This window comes from Hordeum vulgare, chromosome 2H (assembly GCF_904849725.1).
Source record: "Hordeum vulgare subsp. vulgare chromosome 2H, MorexV3_pseudomolecules_assembly, whole genome shotgun sequence".
Taxonomy (NCBI): Eukaryota; Viridiplantae; Streptophyta; class Magnoliopsida; order Poales; family Poaceae; genus Hordeum; species Hordeum vulgare.
Window position 1 is genome coordinate 425764215 of NC_058519.1, and position 25381 is coordinate 425789595.

A 25381-nucleotide genomic window follows, 5' to 3' on the forward strand; every position below is an offset into this window, starting at 1 on the left:
ATTTGCATTTCTATCATTGCTCGACAGTATTTTGTTCACCCACCGTATTATTTTCCTTTATGAGAGAAACTTCTAGTGAAACCTATGGCCCCCGGGTCTATTTTCCATATCATATTTTCAGATCTATAAACCAAAAAAACCAAAAATATATTCCTGCATTTTATTTATAATTTCCGCAATATTTTATATCTATCTCTGTCATATCTCATCCTTGAAAATAATTGTGATGGAATTGACAACCCCTTTATAGTGTTAGTGCAAGTGTTTGATTATTTGTGTAGGTACTACTATTGGAGCCTTGCTTGTTCCTCCTACTGGATTGATACCTTGGTTCTCAACAAACTGAGGGAAATACTTATCTACTTTGCTGCATCACCCTTTCCTCTTTAAGGGAAAACCAACGCAAGCTCAAGAGGTAGCAAGAAGGATTTCTCGCGCCGTTGCCAGGGATGATACGTAGCAAGATTACCATGTACCCATCACAAAACTCATCTCTTGCATTTACTTTATTTCCATTTGCCTCTTGTTTTCCTCTCCCCATTTATAATTTTTTTTTCCGCAAATACCAAAAAAAATGCCCTTTTATTCGCCTTTCTTTGTTTGTCTTCTACTCGTCTCCATGGCTAGCATTACCACTTCCCCTTTGTCACCAGATTTTGAAGTTCTATACATAAAACAAAAACAAAGGGAAAATTTCAAAGATGCCTAGTATAGGCTAATGGAATTCTATCGTGTCCCCAACTTAAAATGGGATGCAAATGTTTTGCTCAGAATTTTTTACGTCGGATTGGCTTTGCATCATAGGGAACTTTAAGATTTTGCCTCGAAAGGGAATTTTATTGAATTAAATACAAACGCTGCTTATGAAGTCTTGGAGGGGATTTCGGGGGTTCCTGCACAAAAAATGTGTTTCATTTTCGGAAGAGGGAGTTCAAATTCTCGATAAATTGAGTGACTTACATAAGCACTTAATCGAGTTACAACAATATCACGAACCCCTTAAACACATCAATGGAAACCTCAACCGTTTGAACACTTTGATTACCCTTTGCAATAAGCATTTGGATATTTTGGACAATAAGGTGGTTTATTCACCTACAAACCCGGGGAAGAGGAAAGAGCCCCCCGGATTTGAGAAATCCCTCACAAAAATTGCCAATACCAAAATATGATAATACTTAGATCTATTACATTATGCCTAGCTAGGGGCTTTAAACAATAGCGCTTGTTGGGAGGCAACCCAATTTTATTTGTTTTACTTTTGTTTTCGTTCCTGTTTTTGAGTGCTGCACATATTATTACCTCTGTAATAGTTGTATTTTCTTGTTTTAGTTAGTGTTTGAACCAAGTAAGACCTTTGGGATGGTCTATGGTGTTTGCAAGTTGATTTTGCTGAAAAACAGAAACTTTCACTCTCAGTCCAGAAATTTTATAAGTTCAATGGAACATGCTTTTCATCTAAATTTTTTTACAAAAGATTGTTTTAAAAATTTCCCACATCTTCCTTATTTTCAGAATTTTTGGAGTTACAGAAGTACTCGAAGTAAACAGATTGCTACACATTGTTCTGTTTTTGGCAGATTCTGTTTTCTTTGTGTTGTTTGCTTATTTTGATGAATCTATGGGTTGTATCGGGGGCTATGAACAACGGAGAATTTGGAATATAGTAAATATTACATAAATATAAATAAATAACGAGTTCACAACAGTACCTAAGTGGTGATTTATCTTTCTGATACTAACACATCTCATGAGTTTTGTGTTGAGTTTTGTGTTGTGAAGTTTTCATGTTTTGGGTAAAGATTTCATGGACTATGGAATAAGGAGTGGTAAGAACCTAAGATTGGGGATGCCCAAGTCACCCCAAGCCATATTCAGGGATACCAAAGAGCCTAAGATTGGGGATGCCCAGGAAGGCATCCCCTCTTTCGTCTTCAACCATCGGTAAATTTACTTGAGGCTATATTTTTATTCACCACATGATATGTGTTTTGCTTGGAGCGTCTTGTATGATATGAGTCTTTACTTTTTAGTTTGCCACAATCACCCTTGCTACACATGTATTTTTAGATAGAGAGACACTGAATCATGAATTTATTAGAATACTCTTTAAGCTTCACTTATATCTTTGGAACTAGACAATGTTGCTCTAGTACTTCACTTATATCTTTTAGAGCACGGCGGTGTTACAAAATTATTTAAACTCTCGTACTTCACTTATATTATTTTGAGATTTCTTTAAATAGCATGATAATTTGTTTAGGTTATGAATTTAGTCCTAATATAATAGGCATCCAAGAGGGATATAATAAAAACTTTCATATTAAGTGCATTGAATATGATGAGAAGTTTGATTCCTTGCATATAGTTTTGAGATGTGAAGATGGTGATGTGACATCCTGAGATTTTGCTACAGTGATATCTGTAATTAAGCTATAGTAATCCTATGCTAATGTTGCCACGTCACCGTGATTACTGTTGATAATCTCGCGTTAGTTCGAAAACTATTTCAAATTCAAACTCGAAATAAAGTCAAACGATAAAAGTTTTTCGATGTCAAAATAAAAATGTCCGGTGTGTGTCAAATATTACATAGAGGAATTGCCCTTTAGAAATCATTATTTTTGAAGGTAATTAAGTACACTAAAATAAAATAAAACTAAAATAGAAATTGAACATAAATAAATAAATAAAAAGAAGAAAAGAAGAAAAAAACGGCCCAACTAGGCCAACCGGCCGAGCCGACCACCCAGCCCACCATACCCTCGGGGGTATAACCCCCCCCCCAAACCCTAGCCCCAATCCCACTCTCTCCCACCTCAGCCTCCACTCCACCCTGCAGCGCTGCCCACCAACCCCCACTCAGCCACCGAACCCACCCATCCCCACGAGGGGATCCTCCCTCGTACCCTGTCGTGGTTTTTTCACGGCAGATGTCCTCGTGAAAGGACTTAATACTGGAGCCATCGCACCTTGGTGGTGACTCAAAGGGGTTAAGCGGGAGAGACACGGCGATTTACCCAGGTTCGGCCCCTCGGGAGGAGGTAATAGCCTACGTCCTGCTTTTGTGTGTATTGATATGGATTCGATTACAAGGAAGGCGTAACTCACCTAAACCTAGCACTCGATGATTTCTAACCCGTCCTCTGTCCCCCGGGACTTCGCCTTTATATATAGGTCGATTCCCTAGGGTTTACAAGGTCCTTCCTTTCTACAACTCGTGACCATTGCGGTCTCTTAAATCGCCATTTTCCAAAGCTGGGAAACCCGCCAAGAGCCATACTCGTCGTACGACCTTGATTCGGCCCAAACGAGGCCCAACTAAACGTTTAGATGAATCGCCCAATGGATAACCCGGCCCAAATAGGGCGGGTCATCCACTGGTTACATCCCCAACATTAGGCCCCGAATTGACTTGAACCTTTCTTCTTCATGCCAATACCTCTGCTTCATTAAAGGCGATTCATTCCCTACCTTTCTTCGCCTGTCAAAAAATTGTACACCCGCCATTGCCTTTGGGCACTGAAAATCCCTTAAGTCGCCAGATCATTACTAACTGGCCTTATTCTTATTCCTCTTTTTTCGGGAAGACCGCCACAACTCCAACGGATCTTTAGCGCATTGTTATCCCGAAATCTTCGGCACGCATTTATAGTGAATCTTTTATCCCCCGGCGGTTCCCGCTCATGGCGCCTCGATTCCAGCACCTCCCTCAATAAATAGGCCAGGGGGGACAGAACTGGCGCTTCCCACCTACCAGTCTTGTCACCTTCCTCCCCACCGGCGCAGCGAGAAAACTCATCGCCCCGAGGAATCCGCCGCCGACTGTGCTTTCGGCCTTCACACGAGGAGCTTCGGTGCCACCTGTGGGCTTTCGCCGTCGTCCATTCTTGCGCCGCAACCAACACATCCGCCGTCGTCATCGTCGACTGCTTCGCCGTCGGTCTCCTCGCCATTTACCACGAACTTCGCCGCCGCCGAAAACCTCTTCGCCCAAGGGGAAGCCAGTGCTTCTCCAACAAACCCCATCACCATCGGCTCTTCTTCCCCGGCAGCATCAGGTTAGGCCCCCACCTAATTTTAGGAGTAGATTCACTTTCCGCTTGAACTCCCGCCATTGTCGTGTTCTTGAAGCTCCTTGCATATAGACGCTACCTGCTCTGAATCGATTAACACGAGCGTTGGTAGGATAGCTAATGTTCCGAATACTTTTACTTATCCGTCTTTACTCGTGAATCATTGAAAATAATGTTTCCGCCAAACGAAGGGCGTCATCCGATAATAAACTGTCGCGACCAGTCATTTTCTTTAGGTTTTCTCTTCTGTCTGGTAGATCCATTCCTTATTTACTGTTTGCAAAAAGTTGTTTGTAGTCCTCATCTCCTGGTACTTCAAATGAAACGCTTTTACCGTCTTCAGAACGTAGCCCTTGAGAATAACCACACTTCCATAAGTCGCCATAGTGACCCAACTCGCCCCTTTGATCTAGCGGGTCAAATCTTTCCTTAATCAAAATACTTGGCGGGTTAAATGAACTGATTTCATCCCATACAGTAGGTGTCCAAGGCATGTAATATCATACTTTACTTATTTGTAGCATGGGCGCCGTCTTCAAGAGTGACTGGCTTCCTACCAAGGTTGATGACTCCATATTAGCCAATTATGTGAAAACGGGCAGTTTGGATCCTCAGGACGTTATTGGCTGGCGCACCGGGTTCGGAGAAGATCTCCCTAACCCCAAAGAAGGGGAAATAATCGTTTTTGTTGAACACCTGGAGCGAGGTTTTAAGCCGCCCGGATCAAAGTTTCTTAGGGACGCCTTGACTTTCATGAACGTCCATCTCCAGGATCTGGGACCCAATTCCATAAGTAACTTGTGCCAATTCCAAGTTCTTTGTGAGGCTTATCTGCGGATCGAGCCTTCTGTCCCTTTATTCTGGCATTTTTTCCATCTGAATCGCCAAACGGAATTCCATAACGGCCCCATCTTGGAACTTGGTGGCGTCAATGTCCAGCGCCGCAGGGATAGCCCGTTCCCCTCACTCACCATGCCTAGCTATCCCAAAGGCTGGGGCGAGTCTTGGTTTTACTATCAAGAGACGTCTCCTGCTGGCGAGAACAAGCTTCTGGGTTACAGGCCAACTCGCCTTCCGACCAACTTCAAGCTTCCAGACAAGCTTACCGAGGAGGAGGAACCGGAATTCATCCCAATACTATCTGAATTAATATCTTTGACGAACCACGGCCTTACCGGGGTCAACCTAATCCGCTGCTGGGTTGAATGGCGTATCCTCCCTCTGAGCCGCCGGGATGGCCTGATTTGTGAATTTCATGGCACCCTGGATCATCCTCAATGCTATTTTCGCACAGCTTTAACGGAAACGGATATTGTTACCATTATCAAAAAGCTGACTGGCGAGCCTGCGGCAAAATGCGGCCAGATCGGCCTTAAGCCTTTCTGCAAAATCAACCCGGCGCCCAAGGTAAACAAACCTAACCCGCCTTTGGTATTTATTCTTTATGCTTCATTTGTATTGTGGTTTCGTAACATATGCCATTTCAGAAAGGCGATAAGTTATGGTCCAGGAAGCCCAAAAGGCAAGCCATGAAAAATGTCAAGCCGCCCTCAAAGAAAACCAAGGGTAAGGGCAAATCTGCTGGAGCTGAACCATCCGAAGTTGACGAATCTCTAGTCGGCGATGCACGTTCAGAGGTAAAAATTCATCCTCTTTTCACTCGCCATCTATTACTGTTAAACTTTGTATTTATATCTCTCCCTTTCCTTGAAATAGAATGAAGATAACGAAAGCCAGGAGGACTCTGTTGAGGTAATTTTTGTTTCCTCCGATTCATCTCCTTCTCCACCTAAGCCGGCCAGGCGAATTTGTGGGAAAGTTCCCTTCTCACATCCAAATGCTTATTTGGACCCAAATTTCCTACTGAAGAAAGCTCAGCATGCCTCAAATCGGAAAACACGAAGTCACTCCGGCGATCTGGTATCTAGCTTACCAGCAACGAACAAAAGAAAACCAAGCGAGGTACTCTTATGAGTAACCATTCTTCATGTCTCTTTGGATCACGCTTGTAACCCGCCTATATTATTGACGTATAATTCTTACAGAACTCTCCTCCCACTTCTGGCGACTCAGTGATGTCGACACTTCCACCAATGATTCGAGTTTCGGGGTAAGTCTTTTGATAACCTTGCCTTGACTTTTGAGAATAACGAGCTTTCAATTCCTTAACGTGCTTATTCCCCTTTTGTCAGGGCACAGGCCAAGAAGAGGAAAACCAGTGGATCAACTCCTGACGCAACTTCAGAACCCACAAAAGAATCAACTCCGACTCAAGACAATCCGGATCAAACTGAGCCTGCGACTCAAGTGGATCTTCCTGAGTCGCCGAAGGAAACAATGGATGCCCCTAAGCCGCCGAGCCCATTGACGACAACAGAAGACCCAGATGTTGTGGTTATTACTGGTTCTGGCTTTTCTAAGCCGGCGGCGACAGTTTTGTCCAAACATGTAGCATCCTCCTCTCAAGCCATTCCCGAGCTTGGGCTCTCCAAGGCGAAACTTTCCGAATATGCAAATTTGGAGTTTAAGGAACTCTACTCTGGCTTTGCAAGTCGCCTGGAAGCGAGCTATGAGATGGAGAAAAACCTGCTGCAGATGTTAAATAACAAACATGAGGTAAATTTTGTTAAACTATATTATTCCCATTAACCCCCAAGGGCCGGGTCATCAGTAAAAAGATGAGCCGGGTCTTGAAAATTTAGAAAAAACTTCGCGACCAGTAACCCCCAAGGGCCGGGTTATCAGTAAAAAGATGAGCCGGGTCTTGATTTTTGTATAATTTCATCTGAAAAAATTATACATTAGCCCCCAAGTGTCAGGGATATTGCTTTGCAGTAGTTCTGAGACTTGCCCTTATTTTAAACTTTCAATAGGAAAACCTTGCTCAAACCGAATCGGCGCTGGGCGATTTAAGGAAAAATTTAGCTGGACAACAAGACGCCCGAGCTAAGTCGGAGGAAAAATGTCAACTGGCCTTGGTCGAACTGGTAAAACTCAAGGCCGAGTTGAAAAAAGCTCAGGCTGACCAAAATGCCGCCTTGAAGACAGCAGAGAAGGCTGAAGCTAGGCTGGCCACTGTACAACAAGAATTGTCTGGCTTAAAGCGTCATATCTCCAACATGACGCAAGCCGTCTTTGGTAAGCTTTACTTAAACCTTTGATCTCCTCCTCCTCTTTTTTTTAAATAACACTTATGATAAGTCGCTAATCATCATGATTCAGGTCCGAGAACCGCCAACCTTCAAGAAGACTGTGTGTTGATGCTGAAGGCGATTTACATGCTGACAGAGCAATTGTACACAGGCAGTGTCTTGACTGTTAAAGCTGTGATGGGTGCCAAAGAACCTATCACTTCCATCAAGAAGGTGCTTGGCTGCTTGTCCACACTTCCCCCTCAGATTGGCGAGTTAACTCGGTCAGCCGCCCGGAGAGGTGTTCTGACTGCCCTGAGTCGCTGTTTGGCGTATGCTCCAGAAATCAACTTAGAAGAAGTAGCCGCAGGCTTTCCTCAGCTCAAGGACGATGGGTCAGAATTTGTTGAAGAGGACTATCAACGAGTCGTCAAGGACTCTCGGCTGGCTGCAACTCAACTTGCTGCAAGCCTTGATTTAACAAAATACCAGGCGGCTTATGATAGCAGAAACAAGAAGGTCAGCCCGCCAACCTTCGTGACGACCAGCCTAACTCCTCGGCGACCCAAGAATCCATTCGACTTGGAAGCAGACTTGGCATCAATTCTGACTGATGAAGATGACTTTGCTGCTTTGGCCAAGTGCAATTGGGTATTGGGCGACTTGCAAATCGAAGTCGGCCAGAGCTCACATCAGGATGATCCCGAGGCGCCAGCAATGTAAACTTTATTGAATTTGGCCTGAGAGCCATGTAATAGGTCCTTTTTTCATAAGTCAACACTGTTTTTTGATGATACCTTTTGCAAGAACCTTTATATCGCCCTTAAGGCGATTTGAAATATTTGACCCGCCTTTATAAGAGTCTTCTATAACGCTTAATTTGCCATGGATGAAACAATTCTTATCACCCTCCTATTTTAAGCTTTGAGAATATCATATGTGAAAACAAACAAACTATAGATATTTTCAACAAGCATCAGAAAGAAAAGGCTTAAAACCTTGAGGGCTATGCCACGACGAAAAATAGCAACAGTAATTTCGTCGGCTCATAAGGTCGCGACTGGGGGAAGCGAGTCAGAAAGCTCGTGCACCCACCCTAAATGCACGTTTCGTCGGCTCATAAGGTCGCGACAGGGGGAGGCGAGTCAGAAAGCTCGTGCACCCACCCTAAATGCAGGTTTCGTCGGCTCATATGGTCGCGACAGGGGAAGGCGAGTCAGAAAGCTCGTGCACCCAACCTAAATGCAGGTTTCATCGGCTCATAAGGTCGCGACAGGGGGAGGCGAGTCAGAAAGCTCGTGCACCCACCCTAAATGCAGGTTTCGTCGGCTCATAAGGTCGCGATAGGGGGAGGCGAGTCAGAAAGCTCGTGCACCCACCCTAAATGCAGGTTTCGTCGTCTCATAAGGTCGCGACAGGGGGAGGCGAGTCAGAAAGCTCATGCACCCACCCTAAATGCAGGTTTCGTCGGCTCATAAGGTCGCTACAGGGGGAGGAGAGTCAGAAAGCTCGTGCACCCACCCTAAATGCAGGTTTCGTCGGCTCATAAGGTCGCGACAGGGGGAGGCGAGTCAGAAAGCTCGTGCACCCACCCTAAATGCAGGTTTCGTCGGCTCATAAGGTCGCGACAGGGGGAGGCGAGTCAGAAAGCTCGTGCACCCACCCTAAATGCAGGTTTCGTCGGCTCATAAGGTCGCGACAGGGGGAGGCGAGTCAGAAAGCTCGTGCACCCACCCTAAATGCAGGTTTCGTCGGCTCATAAGGTCGCGACAGGGGGAGGCGAGTCAGAAAGCTCGTGTACCCACCCTAAATGCAGGTTTCGTCGGCTCATAAGGTCGCGACAGGGGGAGGCGAGTCAGAAAGCTCGTGCACCCACCCTAAATGCAGGTTTCGTCGGCTCATAAGGTCGCGACAGGGGGAGGCGAGTCAGAAAGCTCGTGCACCCACCCTAAATGCAGGTTTCGCCGGCTCATAAGGTCGCGACAGGGGGAGGCGAGTCAGAAAGCTTGTGCACCCACCCTAAATGCAGGTTTCGTCGGCTCATAAGGTCGCGACAGGGGGAGGCGAGTCAGAAAGCTCATGCACCCACCCTAAATGCAGATTCTGTCGGCTCATACGGTCGCAACAGGATGACACAATTTGCTTTTTAATGAAGAAGCCCCCAAGTCGGGGAGTATTTTATTACTTCATAATGAAACTAAAAAACTTACAAAGTGTAGAGCTTAAGAGCTCAAGTGTAGTAAGGCCGCAAATGGGCAATATTCCAGGGGCGAGTTGACTAGGCCTCCGTGGTCGGTCCATTAGGCCGAAGATCCACCAAATAATAAGAGCCATTGCGGAGGTTCTTGCTGACGACGAACGGCCCTTCCCAAGGGGGTGACAACTTGTGCATGCCTGCTCGATCTTGTATTAGACGAAGCACTAAGTCGCCTTCCTGAAAGGTCCGACTCTTAACCCGGCGACTATGATAACGCCGCAGATCTTGCTGATAGATAGCCGAACGGGCCGCAGCCAGGTCACGCGCCTCCTCCAAGGCATCCAAAGAATCTTGACGTGCCAGCTCATTATCTTGCTCCACATATGTGGCGACTCTAAGAGAGTCATGCCTTATGTCAGTAGGAAGAACAGCCTCTGCTCCATAGACCAAAAAGAAAGGGGTGAATCCCGTGGACCGATTCGGGGTGGTCCGAATACTCCACAGTACCGAAGGTAACTCTTCAACCCAACACCCTGGAGTCCTTTCCAGGGAACCATGAGTCGGGGCTTGATCCCTCGCAAGACCTCCTGATTCGCCCGCTCTGCTTGCCCATTGGATTGCGGGTGAGCGACTGTAGAAATATCAAGTCGGATATGTTCTCGACGACAAAAATCCTGCATCGCCCCTTGGGACAAGTTAGTACCATTATCAGTGATAATACTGTGCGGATATCCAAACCGGAAATCAGCTTCTTCAAAAATTTGACCGCTGTCTCCGCATCGCAAGCTCCAACAGGTTCCGCCTCAACCCACTTGGTGAATTTATCAACTGCCACCAATAGGTGGGTCTTCTTGTTGGAGGACATTTTAAAGGGACCAACCATGTCCAGCCCCCAGACTGCAAAAGGCCAAGTAATGGGAATCATTCTTAATTCTTGAGCCGGCACATGAGCCTGCCTCCCATAACGTTGGCACCCCTCGCACCGACGAACTATGTCTTCTGCATCTACATGAGCCGTCAGCCAAAAGAAACCATGACGAAAAGCCTTTGATTCCAAAGAACGTGACCCGGCGTGATGTCCACAGTCTTCGGAATGAATGTCATTTAGGATCGCGCATCCTTCTTCGGGGGAAACACATCGCTGAAAAACCCGAGAAGTGCTTCGTTTATATAACTCGCCATTAATGATGACCATGGATTTGCTGCGCCGAACGATCTGGCGAGCCAAAACTTCGTCGGTGGGTAACTCGCCGCGAGTGAGATAAGCCAGATAAGGGAGAACCCAATTCGGAGTGACACGGAGAGCCGCCACGAGCTGAGACTCGGGATCTGGCATCGCCAATTCCTCCTCTGAGGGTAAAACCACGGATGGTTTATGCAAGATATCCAGAAAAACATTAGGGGGAACCGGTTTTCTGTGAGAGCCGAGTCGCGAGAGGGCATCAGCTGCCTCGTTGAGGCGCCGGTCAATATGGTCCACCTGATAGCCATGAAAATGACCCGCCACATCAGACACAGCTCGTCTGTAAGCTGCCATCATGGGATCCCGAGAGTCCCAGGTACCCGAAACTTGTTGCGCCACAAAATCGGAGTCACCAAAACACCTGACTCGTGTTAGGCTCATCTCTTTTGCGAGTCGCAAGCCGTGAAGCAAAGCTTCAGATTCCGCCGCATTATTAGTGCAAGGAAACATGAGTCGGAGAACGTAACAGAACTTATCTCCTTGAGGGGATACTAACACCACACCAGCCCCCGAGCCTTCCAGCTGCCTGGACCCATCAAAGTAAATAGTCCAGTAGGTAAGGTCAGGCCGGTCTTCCGGAGCCTGTAGCTCTGTCCAGTCGTTAACGAAATCAACTAGTGCCTGGGACTTGATAGCTGTGCGGGGAGTATATTGTATGTGATGAGACCCAAGCTCTATCGCCCATTTGGCGATTCGCCCTGTTGCCTCCCGATTCTGGATGATGTCACCAAGGGGAGCAGAACTAACCACTGTGATCGGGTGCTCCTGGAAATAATGCTTAAGCTTTCGACTCGCCATAAACACCCCATAGACCAGTTTTTGCCAATGCGGGTATCGCTGTTTGGAAAGAGTTAACACCTCACTGATAAAATATACTGGGCATTGCACTGGGTATTCCTTCCCTTCTTCCTTTCTTTCAACGACCACAGCCACACTTACTGCCTTGGAATTTGCCGCGGTATACAGAAGCATAGGCTCCTTTTCAGTCGGGGCTGCCAGGATCGGCAGGTTAGCCAATTGGCGTTTCACGGCCTCGAGCGCCTCGTCTGCCTCAGTTGTCCACACGAATCGATCGGACTTCCTCAATAATTGATAAAGAGGAATCGCCTTTTCCCCTAGGCGACTCACAAAACGACTTAAAGCCGCAATGCGACCCGCCAGTCGTTGAACTTGATTAACATTCGCCGGCTTTCCGAGAGAGGTAACCGCTTCGATCTTGTCCGGGTTAGCCTCGATGCCGCGCTCCGATACCAAGAAACCCAGCAATTTTCCTGCAGGTACACCAAAAACGCACTTGGTAGGATTTAGCTTCATCTGATATACCCGTAAATTATCAAAAGTCTCCTTAAGGTCTTCCAATAGTGTCTCCCCCTGGCGGGTCTTGATCACAATATCGTCGACATAGGCATGGACGTTGCGACCAATTTGGTTACGAAGACAATTTTGGATGCAGCGTTGATAAGTCGCCCCCGCGCTTTTGAGTCCGAAAGGCATGGACACATAGCAAAAGTTCCCGAAGGGGGTTACGAAGGCCGTCTTCTCCTGATCCTCTACGGCCATCTTGATATCCTGAATAGGCATCCAGAAAACACAATCGTTCGCATCCCGCCACCGAGTCAATGATTTGATCGATGCGGGGAAGAGCGAAGGGATCTTTGGGACAAGCTCTGTTGAGATCTGTATAGTCAATACACATACGGAAAGTGCCATTCTTCTTGAGTACCAACACCGGGTTAGCCAGCCATTTGGGGTGAAAAACTTCCACGATGAACCCGGCGGCTAAAAGACGGGCGACTTCTTCTCCAATCGCCTTGCGTCGTTCCTCGTTGAATCTGCGAAGGTACTGCTGGACAGGTTTGCATTTTGGGTCAACGTTAAGATGGTGCTCAACGAATTCTCTTGGTACACCAGGCATGTCAGAAGGTTTCCATGCGAAGATGTCCCGATTCTCACGGATGAATTCGATGAGCGCGCTTTCCTATTTGGGGTCCAAACCCGCCCCAATGGTGAACTTCTTGGATGAATCGCCAGGCAGGAAATCGATTGCCTTAGTGTCATCCGTCGGCTTGAATTTGAGGGGCGAATCAGAATCTGTAGTTGGCTTCTTGAGTGGTGACATGTCCGCCGGGTCAACATTGGCCCGATGGTGTTTGAGCTCTTCCGCCGCACAGGCAACTTCCGCATAAGCTGCGTCCCCTTCTTCACATTCCTTTGCGATCCTTCTATCTCCGTCAACTATGAGGGGTCCTTTGGGACCGGGCATTTTGAGCTTGAGGTAGACATAGCATGGGCGGGCCATGAAGCGGGCGTAAGCCGGTCGCCCGAACAGCGCATGGTAGGGGCTTTTCAGTTTGACCAATCGAAGATTAGAGACTCCGACCTGTAATTCTGCGCAGTTCCAAATGCCACTGTGAGCCTGACCCGGCCTATGGGATAAGCCGACTTGCCCGGGACAATTCCGTGGAAAACCGTGGTTGAAGGCATCAAGTCTTTCTCCAATAGATTCATCCTCTCGAAGGTGTCGAAGTATAGGATATTGATGCTGCTGCCACCATCCATTAATACCTTTGACAGGGTGTAACCCCCCACTTCGGGAGCCACGACCAACGCCAGATCGCCCGGGTTACCTACTCTTGGCGGGTGATCCTCCCAGCTCCATGTTATGGTCTGCTCAGACCAATGGAGATATCTGGGGATCGCCGGCTCAGATACAATGTACGCCCGGTGACTTACCTTTTTATCTCGCCTGCAAGCATTAGTAGTGAAAACGTGGTACTGCCCATTACTTAGCTGTTTGAGGTTGCTGCGGAAGCCCCCATTATCATCCTGGTCCTGCGGAGCCCCCTGTGGAGGCGGCTGTTGGAAAGCTCCCGACGGGTTGTACCGCCGCTGGTGGTGCACCGGGTACTGGCCGCCGCCTGGCTGCGGGCCTCCCAGAGCCCCCTGTTCGGGAAAGCCGCCGAAGGGGTTCTATCTTTGGTTGGACGCGGCGAGTTGGTCCTTGCGCCGGTCTGGATCTTCGTTTTGGCTCTTCTTGATTGCCTCCGCCCGAAACTCTCGCATCACGAAACAGTTTTCCCAAGAATGACTCGCCGGGCCGTCAGCCGTGGCGTGGTGCGGGCAAGGGCCCTTGAGTAGCTCTTCATAGTTATGCGGTCTTTTCCCACTAAAACCTCGATTCTTCTTTTTGCCGTCATTAGCATTGGTGTTGGCGACCAAGTCCGAGGGCTCCTCCTGCGGTCTACGCTTGCCATTGGTCCCCTGATTGTGATGGTTGCGCCCCTCAAAACGGGTATGATTTTTGGATGACTCGCCCTTTTTGGGTGAGTTAACCTTACCATCCTCGCTGGGATCCTTAGTATCATCGGCATCGGCATATCTAGTGAGGGTGTCCATCAGTTCTCCCATGTCTTGGACCTTCCGTTTGAGTCGCCCCAACTTCTGCACTAAGGGCTCGTAATGACAATTGTGCTCGAGGATAAGCACAAATCGAGCCGCCGTAATCCCATCTGACGAATGAATAATTTCTGCAACCCGCCGTGACCAATGGTGGGCCGATTCATCCGGGCCCTGAACACAGTGTTGTAGATCGACAATCGTCATCGGACGTTTGCAGGTTCCCCGGAAGTTTTTGATAAAATGCTCTTTCAACTCGTCCCAGGACTGGATGGAATTGGGAGACAAGTTTTTCAACCAAGTGCGTGCCGACCCCTCGAGCATCATCGTGAAGTATCTGGCGCAAACCGCCTTGTTTACGTCGAGCATGTCCATGGCAATCTCATAACCCTCGATCCATGACATTGGTTCGAGGTCTGGTGTATAATTAGGCACTTTCCTTGGTCCCTTAAAATCCTTGGGCATCCTTTCGTTCCGAAGGGCCGGGGACAAGCATGGTACCCCAACTCGCCCTCGGCCCCCGACGAGGGGGGCCGGGGCGTCTTGGATGTTTGGGAGATCTCGGCCCGGCGGGTTCCGTTCGGGCGGGTTCTCCTGCGAGAAGTGTCGCGACCCACTGTTTACGGCAGGCTGGTCCTCCGGCCTGCTCCTTGTATAACTTGCCTGAGGAGTGGAGTGCAACCTCTCGAGGCTATGCGAGAACTGGGCGTTTTGAACCACCGCCGTCTTCAACATCTCGATGGCATTCCTTGCTTCAATCTCAGCTGGGGTGTTGCCGTGAATCGGAAGAGACTCCAGGTGGCGAGTTGCGGCAAGAACGTTATCCACCGGGTTGGAGAAGTGGCCTTGAGGCGTCCGGAAACGAGGAATTTGACCCTCCATCGGCTGAACCGGCGGGTTAGGTGGGCGGCCCGGTCCTCCTGCCGGGGCGGCTCCCATCCCGGGGGTTCGTGGAGTGTCGAACAGACGAGTCGAATTGAGGTCATGGGGCAGGCAACCCTGGTGTCTTCGCTGATGGACGGCGTCGGACGCGCGCTGCTGTCTCTCGAGCCGCCGGTTGTCAGTGTTTAAGTGCATCCTTTCGGCCGCAATTTGGGCTGGTCGAGTCTCGATCCTGGCGGACTCCATCTCAGCATCCTGGTGGGCCTTTGTCACCGCCTCTCTGAGCTTTGCTAACTCTGCGTTTATCTCCTCTTGGTTCTCTGGCGTGAGGGGAGTCGCCATTAGTCTCGTGATTTCTGCCGCTAAATCCACCAGGACTGCGGCTGGACTTCTGGACGTCTCGCCGGTCCCATCGCCTACAGTAAGGTTTTGTGTGGGCTGAGTCGCCCCAGCCATGTAGATGGCGATCTGGCGGCGGGCTCGGTCAAGGACTTCCGGATCCATGGCCAGCGACAAGCCTCCGAGACCATCCCCATGAAGAGACCGGATGGAATCTGAGTCGCCCATGGACGATTCATCATCCGAGTTGACCGGGGTAGTTTCCTGAGTCGCCAAGTGCTCTGGCTCCTCCGATCCCTGCGTGCACCCCACAAAGACCGGGCGAGTTATATTTTGCGTTATGACTGGGCGGACGTACCTGGCCGGCTCGACGATGTCGGTGGAGATGTCCGGCTCAGGAACGGATGATCCGATCATGCCGATGAAGATGTTGGTCTTGCCGAAGGGGACCCTGTAGCCAGATTCAATCGAATTTGCTTCAGGTCCCCATCGCTGGTTGTCGATATAGGTTATCCCGCGGCGGCTCCGAGTCAAGAGCGCCGTCGCGTAACTCCCAAACCCTGGTAGGGCTCCCTTTGAGAACTCAACTCCACCGTTCCTAGGCCCCACGGTGGGCGCCAACTGTCGTGGTTTTTTTACGGCAGATGTCCTCGTGAAAGGACTTAATACTGGAGCCACCGCACCTTGGTGGTGACTCAAAGGGGTTAAGCGGGAGAGACACGGCGATTTACCCAGGTTTGGCCCCCCGGGAGGAGGTAATAGCCTACGTCCTGCTTTTGTGTGTATTGATATGGATTCGATTACAAGGAAGGCGTAACTCGCCGAAACCTAGCACTCGATGATTTCTAACCCGTCCTCTGTCCCCCGGGACTTCGCCTTTATATATAGGTCGATTCCCTAGGGTTTACAAAGATTCCTTCCTTTCTACAACTCATGACCATTGCGGTCTCTTAAATCGCCATCTTCCAAAGCTGGGAAACCCGCCAAGAGCCATACTCGTCCTACGACCTTGATTCGGCCCAAACGAGGCCGAACTAAACGTTTAGATGAATCGCCCAATGGATAACCCGGCCCAACTAGGGCGGGTCATCCACTAGTTACATCCCCAACATACCCCCACTCACTTCTCGCTCGTTTCCCCCCACCAACCCCCAGATTGAATGAGCCCCTCGCTCGTTCACTCGCTGCCCTCATTTTCCCTCGTTCCGACGAGCCCCCACCCTCACGAGCCCACCTCACCTCTTCTCTCCTTCCCTCGTGCTCGATACAGGAGGGATCGAGCAAGGAGCTCCCCAAGCGCCTCCCCTCGCTCCCCATGAGCCCCCCACCGGCTGACCCGGCCATGCCCTAGGGCTCCTCCGGTCGTCCCTTCGGTGCCTCACCCTTTAAGTCACCCCACCGACCGGCCCCTCCTTCGACTCCGCCTTTGGCCGGATCCGGCCGGCCTCCCTCCTCACTCCACCTCGCCGGTCCTCGCCAAGCCGCGTCTTCCTCTACACAGTGGTGAGCCACCACGTCTCTGGCCACCCTCCTCCTCCCCATGCCCGCGTGCATTCCGACCACCTCCCTGTTAAACAGGGGGATAACATGTGTGAATTGTGCATTGTGTATGTAAAAGAACAAAAAAGAAAAAAAGGAAACCTATGTATAAATGTATGTATGTATGCAGAGATATATATGTGTGTATGTAAATGTGTAAATGTATGTATGTTGATATGTACAAAAATGGTGTGCATAGATGTGTGTAGATGTAGTGTATTTTGCTCGCTGTCCCAATGACGTGCGGGCCCCCGCCTCAGAAAAAGAAAAAGAAAAAAACAGATTTTCAAATGAATAAAAACAACAATATGTAATAAGTAAATTAATTAATTAGTTAATTAAATCAGTTAGTGTAATTAGATAGTTTTAATACCTGTTAAGTAGATAGGAAAATGATATGTGCGTCCAGCCCAACTAACGATTAATTAAAAATGTTACTTTAATTCTGTTAATTAATTAACCTAAGCAGTGTATGACAGCTGGGTCCCACCCCACTAATTAACTAGATTAAATATTTATTTTAACTCTTATATTAAATGTGCCTATGACACATGGGACCCACTGGTCATATTTGACCAGTCAAAGTTGTTGTTAGGTGTTGATGTCATAATTGAAATATCTGAATTATTTAAATCTGTTTAATTCCTAAATAATTAATAAAACTTTAAAAATTAATATAAAATAAACCGTAAGTAAGATGAAAATATTTTGGACATGAAAGCCCATCTACAAAAGGAGACGAACCCGTATACGCTATCCGTTCGTGTGTCTCGCGTCCCTAGCATAGCAAACGTGGAACTTTTCAACCGTTTTCATCTGATTGGTAGTAGCCAGAGACCCGGGAAATATCATCCGATATTTTCCCAAACCGTCTATGATGGATAGCACTACATTAGCTCATGCCTAAGCCTCCTTTGACATGTCATGCTTAGTGTTTGCATCGGTGTTATATTTATTGTTTCTTCCCCCCTCTTCTTACCGGTAGACCCCGAGACTGACGCTGCTGCCGGGTACGACTTCCCTCCCAACGACCAGCCTTTTGCCACAGAGCAACAATGCAAGCAAACCCCCTTGATCATTCCTATATCGCCCATTTATTTCTCCCTCATGCTTGCATTAAAATTTTGGTAATGTTGTAGTTAGCTCCTATATCTGATGCATAGCCTAATTTTGATGAACTGCTACTTTCAGTATCGCACTTTAAAGTATTTAGTATAGGTGGAGCAGTCATCCCCTCCGACCCTTAGTCCAATTGCCCCGCTTTATCATCAAGTCTCGATCCTTGATCGACGAGCCAAGAACCGACACATCACTTATACCCCCCTCCCTTAGTTGTACGAAGCTGCAGAGCTACTATCGGGTACCGAGGGTGACCCCTCGTGAAGTACCCATGATGCTACCTCTGTACTGCAACTAGTCGGTCGTGCTTATCGAGGGTGATTCCTCCTTCACCACTCCCGACGATGACTCTATCGTGCAACCCCTCAAGGGTGAGACCCTTGAGGGTGATTCCTCTAAATCCACCTTGACGGTTACATCATTCGGGATCCAACGAGCGTGATACCTCGGATCCCCCTGATGTTACAACCACACTGTTACTTGACCGTGTTACTGGGATTATTGATGAATAATGTTAGGCGGGTGGATTCCCACGTGGTTGTGTCATTGAGTTAATTAAAATGTTAATGGATTTGGGTATTGGATCTGGGTTGGTCGAAGACCTTATTTCGCACTAACCGTCTACGTGGGAGGAGTTATGGTTACTCGACATCATGATATTGGCCGAACCTCTTCAGACGTCAGCAATGGAGCGGCGCACGCCCGAGTGGTTTAGATAGGCACCGCGCTTGTAATAAGCGGTGATAGGACTGACCTCGGCCGCCCACGCATCATGCAGGAGTGCAAAGAGTGATGGGCCCATGACCCCTGCGCGCTTAGGAATTAGACCGGCGGGCTGGCCTCTTTGTTGAGTCTAGGTGAGGCTGCGACATGTCGATGTTCCGAGGCTGGGCATGACCCAGGAAAGTGTGTCCGGCCAGAGTTTATCGAGCGTGACGGGGAATATGTGCACCTTTGCAGGGAAAAACCTATCTATTCGAATAGCCGTGTCCATGATTACATGACGACTTGGAGTTGTGCCCAGATCTTATACAACTACAACTATTACTTAACTGGAATGTTGCTCGAGGATTGCTTCCTCGCATGGTGTCGAGGAAGAATCTCTGGGTGTGACCTCATTTTAATATTGCTGTAACAATATGACTATTATTTGTGTTACCTGTTCTACTCTCGTCTATTGCTGCAAGAACCCCTGGAGATGCTAGTCTTTCATAGGACTAGGCCTTCCCTCTCTTTCTTGCATTGCTGCAGTCAGTCCACATATATACCCCTTTCTTTAATACTAATGCATAATTAGCTTAGTTCTGATGTTAGTCTTGCGAGAACTTTGGATGAGTACTCACTGTTGCTTTGCTCCCCCTTTTCCCCGTGATCCGTTGCTGCGACCAGATGATGGAGCCGAGGAGATAGAGTATCCCAACGATGACGACCGCTACCCCGACAGTACCTACTCCTACGTGGAGGCCGCTGAAGACCAGGAGTAGTTAGGAGGCTCCCAGGCAGGAGGCCTCGCCTCGTTCGATCATTGTATCTTTTGTGCTAGCCTTCTCTAAGGCACCTCATGTTTAATTTCTGTACTCACATATTTGTTGCTTCCGCTGACTCGTGTGTTTCTCGCGCTTCTGTATTCTAGCCCTCGAGGCCCCTCGCTTGTAATATGAAGCTTGTATGTTTTATTTGTGTCTAGAGTTGTGTTGTGATATGTTCCCGTGAGTCCTTGAGCTTGGTCGTACGCATTTGCGTGTATGATTAGCGTACGATCAAATCGAGGGCATCACAAGTTGGTATCAGAGCCGACTGCCTGTAGGTAGCCCCCTTTCCAACTCCTTGGCCGAAGTTGAGTCTAGTACTTGAAACAAAAACTTACGAACTTTGATGTTTTGGCTTACGGGACCACATCTCAATTGGGTGGTATTAGTATCTTTTACTCCTTTTCTATTCTCCGGGTTCTACTCTCTTCTCTTTTAGGTTAAAGAATTTACTAACTCTAACATTAGGTTCTTGTAATCACATCAACCCGGAGCGCTGGACTATCTACTGTTGTTCTTCTAATAATATATTACACACACTATCATTTGACACCCTTAAATCTTCCTTTTCAGATGTGTCCCGCAAGGCAACACGTGCGCCTGACACTTGCGACTGAGACGACTGGGTTCCCGACCATTTTGGTCGACCTCTTGACTAGGCTGGGATATTGCCGGTACCCCGAGTATACTGTGTACGAGGACTACCACGAGTTCAACCAGTACCAGTACCAGGATGAGGTTCGCATCTTCGATGAGATGGGCACCTCCACCCGCGAGCGCCACACCTTCTGTGGTATTGGATTGTTGATCGAGATGGCCATCCATGATGCGGCCTATATCTCTATCACCCGGCTCCCTGGAGCGTACCCTCACCTGGAGGGGTCTGCTTTCAGATGCATCTCGTATGTTCCTGCTAGGGATGAGACTGGGTGTGATCTCACTGCCAACACTGCTCGTGTTCGGGAGTGCAACGACTGTTCCTACGTCGCTATCTGTGTCCCCTACATGACGCATCGCTACGACGCACATGTTCTGGTGTAGTACACTGAGGCACTGGATCGCGCGTTTCGAGCTCTAACTGTGGAGCTGTACGCCACATGTGCCCGTCTTTTTGACGCGTTGACAGAGCTACAATCAATAGTCCACCCGAGGGTCCCCCCTACGCACATCCTCGAGCCAAGCAGGATAGAGCTACCACCAGGTCTTGAGTGGACTGATGTTCGAGGTAGTACCCCTGCACTTGGACCTCTGCTCCCCGATTGGATGCGGTACCAACACATGAGTCACCACGGAACGCAGGGTCCTGTTCCTAGCTTCTATCACCGCCAGCTACCTGGATTTGATCATTTTCTCTGACGTTGATGTAGCCTTATCGCTATGTCTCGTTGTGGTACTCTTCCACCGCGTGCCTCCGTGTCGTCTAGTGAGTCGAGGTTATCGTCTAATGCGTCCAGGTTATCGCCAAATTTCGAATCTGTAACCGATGGTCTGTAATCGAATTCATGTATGGGTCTGTATGTCGAACTCAATTACTATGAAGTACCTATCGCATTTCCCTTTCGTCATGCTTGATTACTTCATGAATTCCTACAATGCCTTTGCAATTACATCAAGCTAAACTACCCCTGTTAATTATTTAGCAGGATGGTTAGACCAGCTGGACGCCAGCGTGGCCCCGCCAATGATGCACCACCCCCGCCTCCTGAATATATGACAGGGATGATCCAACAGTTTGAACTGAACCGCCAGTTTATGGAAGGGATCGTGGATCAGTTCCAAAGGCCGAACATGAACCAACAGCAAGGCGTGACACTGCAAGATTTCTGCCGCCTCAACCCTGTGATCTATCATAGATCAACTCGGCCTCTTGATGCTGATGACTCGCTCTGTGACATTGCTTATGAGTTGGAGTCTGCCAAGGTGCCCCTGGCGAGCTATGTCAACTTTGCCACCTACTTCCTGAAGGGTCCCGCTGCTCAATGGTGGGACAGTCACCGACGCTCTCAGCCCGTTGGAGTTGTCATCACTTGGATGGAGTTCAAGGCTGCCCTTCCATGCTCGCTACATTCCTCAAGGAATCATGGACCGGAAGAAGCGTGAGTCCCGCAACCTTGTCTAGGGAAACAAGACTGTGGATGCTTATCAGCGGGAATTTCTGGACTTATCCCGCTATGCTGAAGAAGACATTGCAACTGATGCACGCAGATAGGAGAAATTCCGTGAGGGCCTCCACCCTGACATCAAGCTGGATCTCCTTGTTCAGGACTATGCTGATTTCGCCACCCTGGTGAACAAAGCTATTCAGGTTGAGACTGGTATGCAGGATAACAAGGATAGCAGCAAGTGCAACCTTGACATGGGCTCATCTTCGGGCTCATTTGCACAAAAGCGGATGATCTGGATTCCCAACAACATGTACCATGCACATGCTCCTGCTCCGAGGCCGTCCTATGAGGCATGGTTCGCACGTGTCAAGTGAATCAAAGTCAAGTGACTCCAAAAGTCCATCGGAATGGAGTTTCTTCATGCGCTTTACACCAATATGACCTAAGAGGCAGTGCCACAAAAAATGGCGCTATCATTGTTAACTCTAACTCTTTTGGTCTCAATGTTATGTATATGTGTATCATCGCTATCAATATTCAATATGAACAATCCTCTCACATTGGGTGCATGACCATAAAAGATATTACTCATAGAAATAGAACAACCATTATTCTCTGACTTAAAAGAGTAACCGTCTCGCAATAAACAAGATCCAGATATAATGTTCACGCTTAACGCACACACTAAATAACAATTATTTAAGTTCATAACTAATCCTGATAGTAACTGAAGTGAAACTGTGCCGACGGCGATTGCATCAACCTTGGAACCATTTCCCACACGGATCGTCACTTCTTCTTTCGCCAGCCTTCACTTATTCCGCAGTTCCTGTTTCGAGTTGCAAATATGAGCAATAGAACCGGTACCGAATACCTAGGCACTACTGCGAGAGTTGGTTAAGTACACATCAATAACATGTATATCGAATATTCTTGATTTTTTTCCTTGGCCGCCTTCTTATCATCCAGATATTTGGGGCAGTTGTGCTTCCAGTGACCCAGTCCCTTGCAATAATAACACTCCATTTCAGGCTTAGGTCCAACCTTGGGTTTCTTCATCGGATTGGCAAGAGGCTTGACGCTCTTCTTGGAATTACCCTTCTTGCCTTTGCGTTTCTCTTGAAACTAGTGGTCTTATTCGCCATCAACAGTTGATGCTCTTTACGGAGTTCTGACTCTGCGACTTTCAACATCGCGAATAACTCGTCGGGTGACTTGTTCATCCCTTGCATGTTATAGTTCAACACAAAGCTCTTGTAGCTTGGTGGTAGTGATTGAAGAATTCTGTCAGTGATAGCCTCTTGCGGGAGTTCAATCCCCACCTCAGCTAGACGGTTTGAGTACCCAGACATTTTGAGCACATGTTCACTGACAAACGAATTATCCTCCATCTTGCAAGCATAGAATTTATCGGAGTTCTCATACCTCTTGATCCGGGCGTTCTTCTAAAAGATAAACTTCAACTCTTGGAACATATCATATGCTCCATGAAGCTCAAAGCAATGTTGAAGTCCCGTCTCTAAGCCATACACGACTGCACATTGAACTACTGAGTAGTCCTCCTTGCGTGTTAACCAAGCGTTCTTAACATCTTGGTCAGCCGCATTGGGTGGTTCATCTCCTAGCGCAGCATTAAGAACATAATCCTTCTTCCCAGCTTGCAGGAGCAATTTAAGATTACGAGCCCAGTCGACAAAGTTGCTTCCATCATCTTTCAACTTAGCTTTATCTAGGAACGTATTAAAATTCAGGGTGACTGTCGGGTGAGCCATTGATCTACAACACAAATATTTCAAAGTGGACTTAACCTATGTTCAAGATAATTAGAGTTTAACTAATCAAATTACTTGCTAAACTCCCACTCAAAAAGTACATCTCTCTAGTCATTTGAGTGGTACATGATCCAAATTCACTAACTCAAGTCCGATCATCACGTGAGTTAAGAATAGTTTCAGTGGTAAGCATCTCTATGCTAATCATATCAACTATACGATTCATGCTCGACCTTTCGGTCTCATGTGTTCCGAGGCCTGATACGTCCATTTTGCATCATGCATTTATGTTGATATTTATCGCTTTTTGGGCTGTTATTACACTTCAGGGTACAATACGTATGCCTTTTCTCTCTTATTTTACAAGGTTTACATGAAGAGGGAGAATGCCGGCAGCTGGAATTCTAGCCTGAAAAAGGAGCAAGTTTGAGATACCTATTCTGCGCAACTCCAAAAGCCGTGAAAATCAACGAAGAATTAGTTTGGAATTTATAAAAAATACTGGGCGGAAGAAGTGCCAGAGGGGAGCCACCAGGAGGCCACAAGCCTGCTAGGCACGGCCTACCCCCTGGCCGCGCCTAGGGGGCTTGTGGGCTCCCAGTTGCTCCTCTGGCTCCCATCTTTTGCTATAAGGAGGGTTTTGTTCTAGAAAAAATCAAGAGGAGGCTTTCGGGAGGAATCGCCACCACCACGAGGCGGAACTTGAGCTGAACCAATCTAGAGCTCGGGCAGGGCCGTCCTCCGGGGAAACTTCCCTCCCAGAGGGGGAAATCGTCACCATCGTCATTACCAACACTCCTCTCATTGGAGGGGACTCATCACCATCAACATCTTCATCAACACCATCTCATCTCCAAACCCTAGTTCATCTCTTGTAACCAATCTCCGTCTCGCGACTCCGATTGGTACTTGTAAGGTTGCTAGTAGTGTTAATTACTCTTTGTAGTTGATGCTAATTGGATTACTCGGTGGAAGATTATATGTTCAGATCCTTGATGCTATTCAATACCTCTCTGGTCATGAATATAATTATGCTTTGTGAGTAGTCACTTTTGTTCCTGAGGACATGGGATAAGTCTTGCTATAAGTAGTCATGTGAATTTGGTATTCGTTCGATATTTTGATGTGTTGTATGTTGTCTCTCCTCTAGTGGTGTTATGTGAACGTCGACTACATAACACTTCACCATTAGTTGGGACTAGAGGAAGGCATTGGGAAGTAATAAGTAGATGATGGGTTGCTAGAGTGACAAAAGCTTAAACCGTAGTTTGTGCGTTGCTTCGTAAGGGGCTGATTTGGATCCACTAGTTTAATGCTATGGTTAGACTTTGTCTTAATTCTTCTTTCGTAGTTGCGGATGCTTGTGAGAGGGGTTAATCACAAGTGGGAGGTTTGTCCAAGTAAGGGCAGCACCCAAGCACCGGTCCACCCACATATCAAACTATCAAAGTAGCGAACGCGAATCATATGAACATGATGAAAAGGGATTGGGCCACTTTGCTGCACCTTTGTTACTATTGTTACTTGCTACTTGCTATGAATCATCTTATCACACAACTATCTGTTACCGATAATTTCACTGCTTGCAGAGAATACCTTGGTTGAAAACCACTTGTAAGATCCTTTTGCTCCTCGTTGGGTTCGACACTCTTACTTATCGAAAGGACTACGATAGATCCCCTACACTTGTGGGTCATCAAGACTCTTTTCTGGCGCCATTGTCGGGGAGTGAAGCGCCTTTGGTAAGTGGAATTTGGTAAGGAAACATTTATATAGTGTGCTGAAATTTATTGTCACTTGTCACTATGGAAACTAATCCTTTGAGGAGCTTGTTCGGGGTATCTTCACCTTGAAAGGAAGCACAAGGAGTTGGTCCTCAACCTGCTGCACCTACTGAAAATATTTTTTATGAAATTCCTTCGGCTATGCTAGAGAAACTGTCGGCTAATCCTTTTACAGGAGATGGAACATCACATTCCTACTTGCATCTAATCTCTGTAGATGAAGTTTGTTGTTTATTTAAGCTTGCAGGTTTGCCCGAGGATGAGGTCAA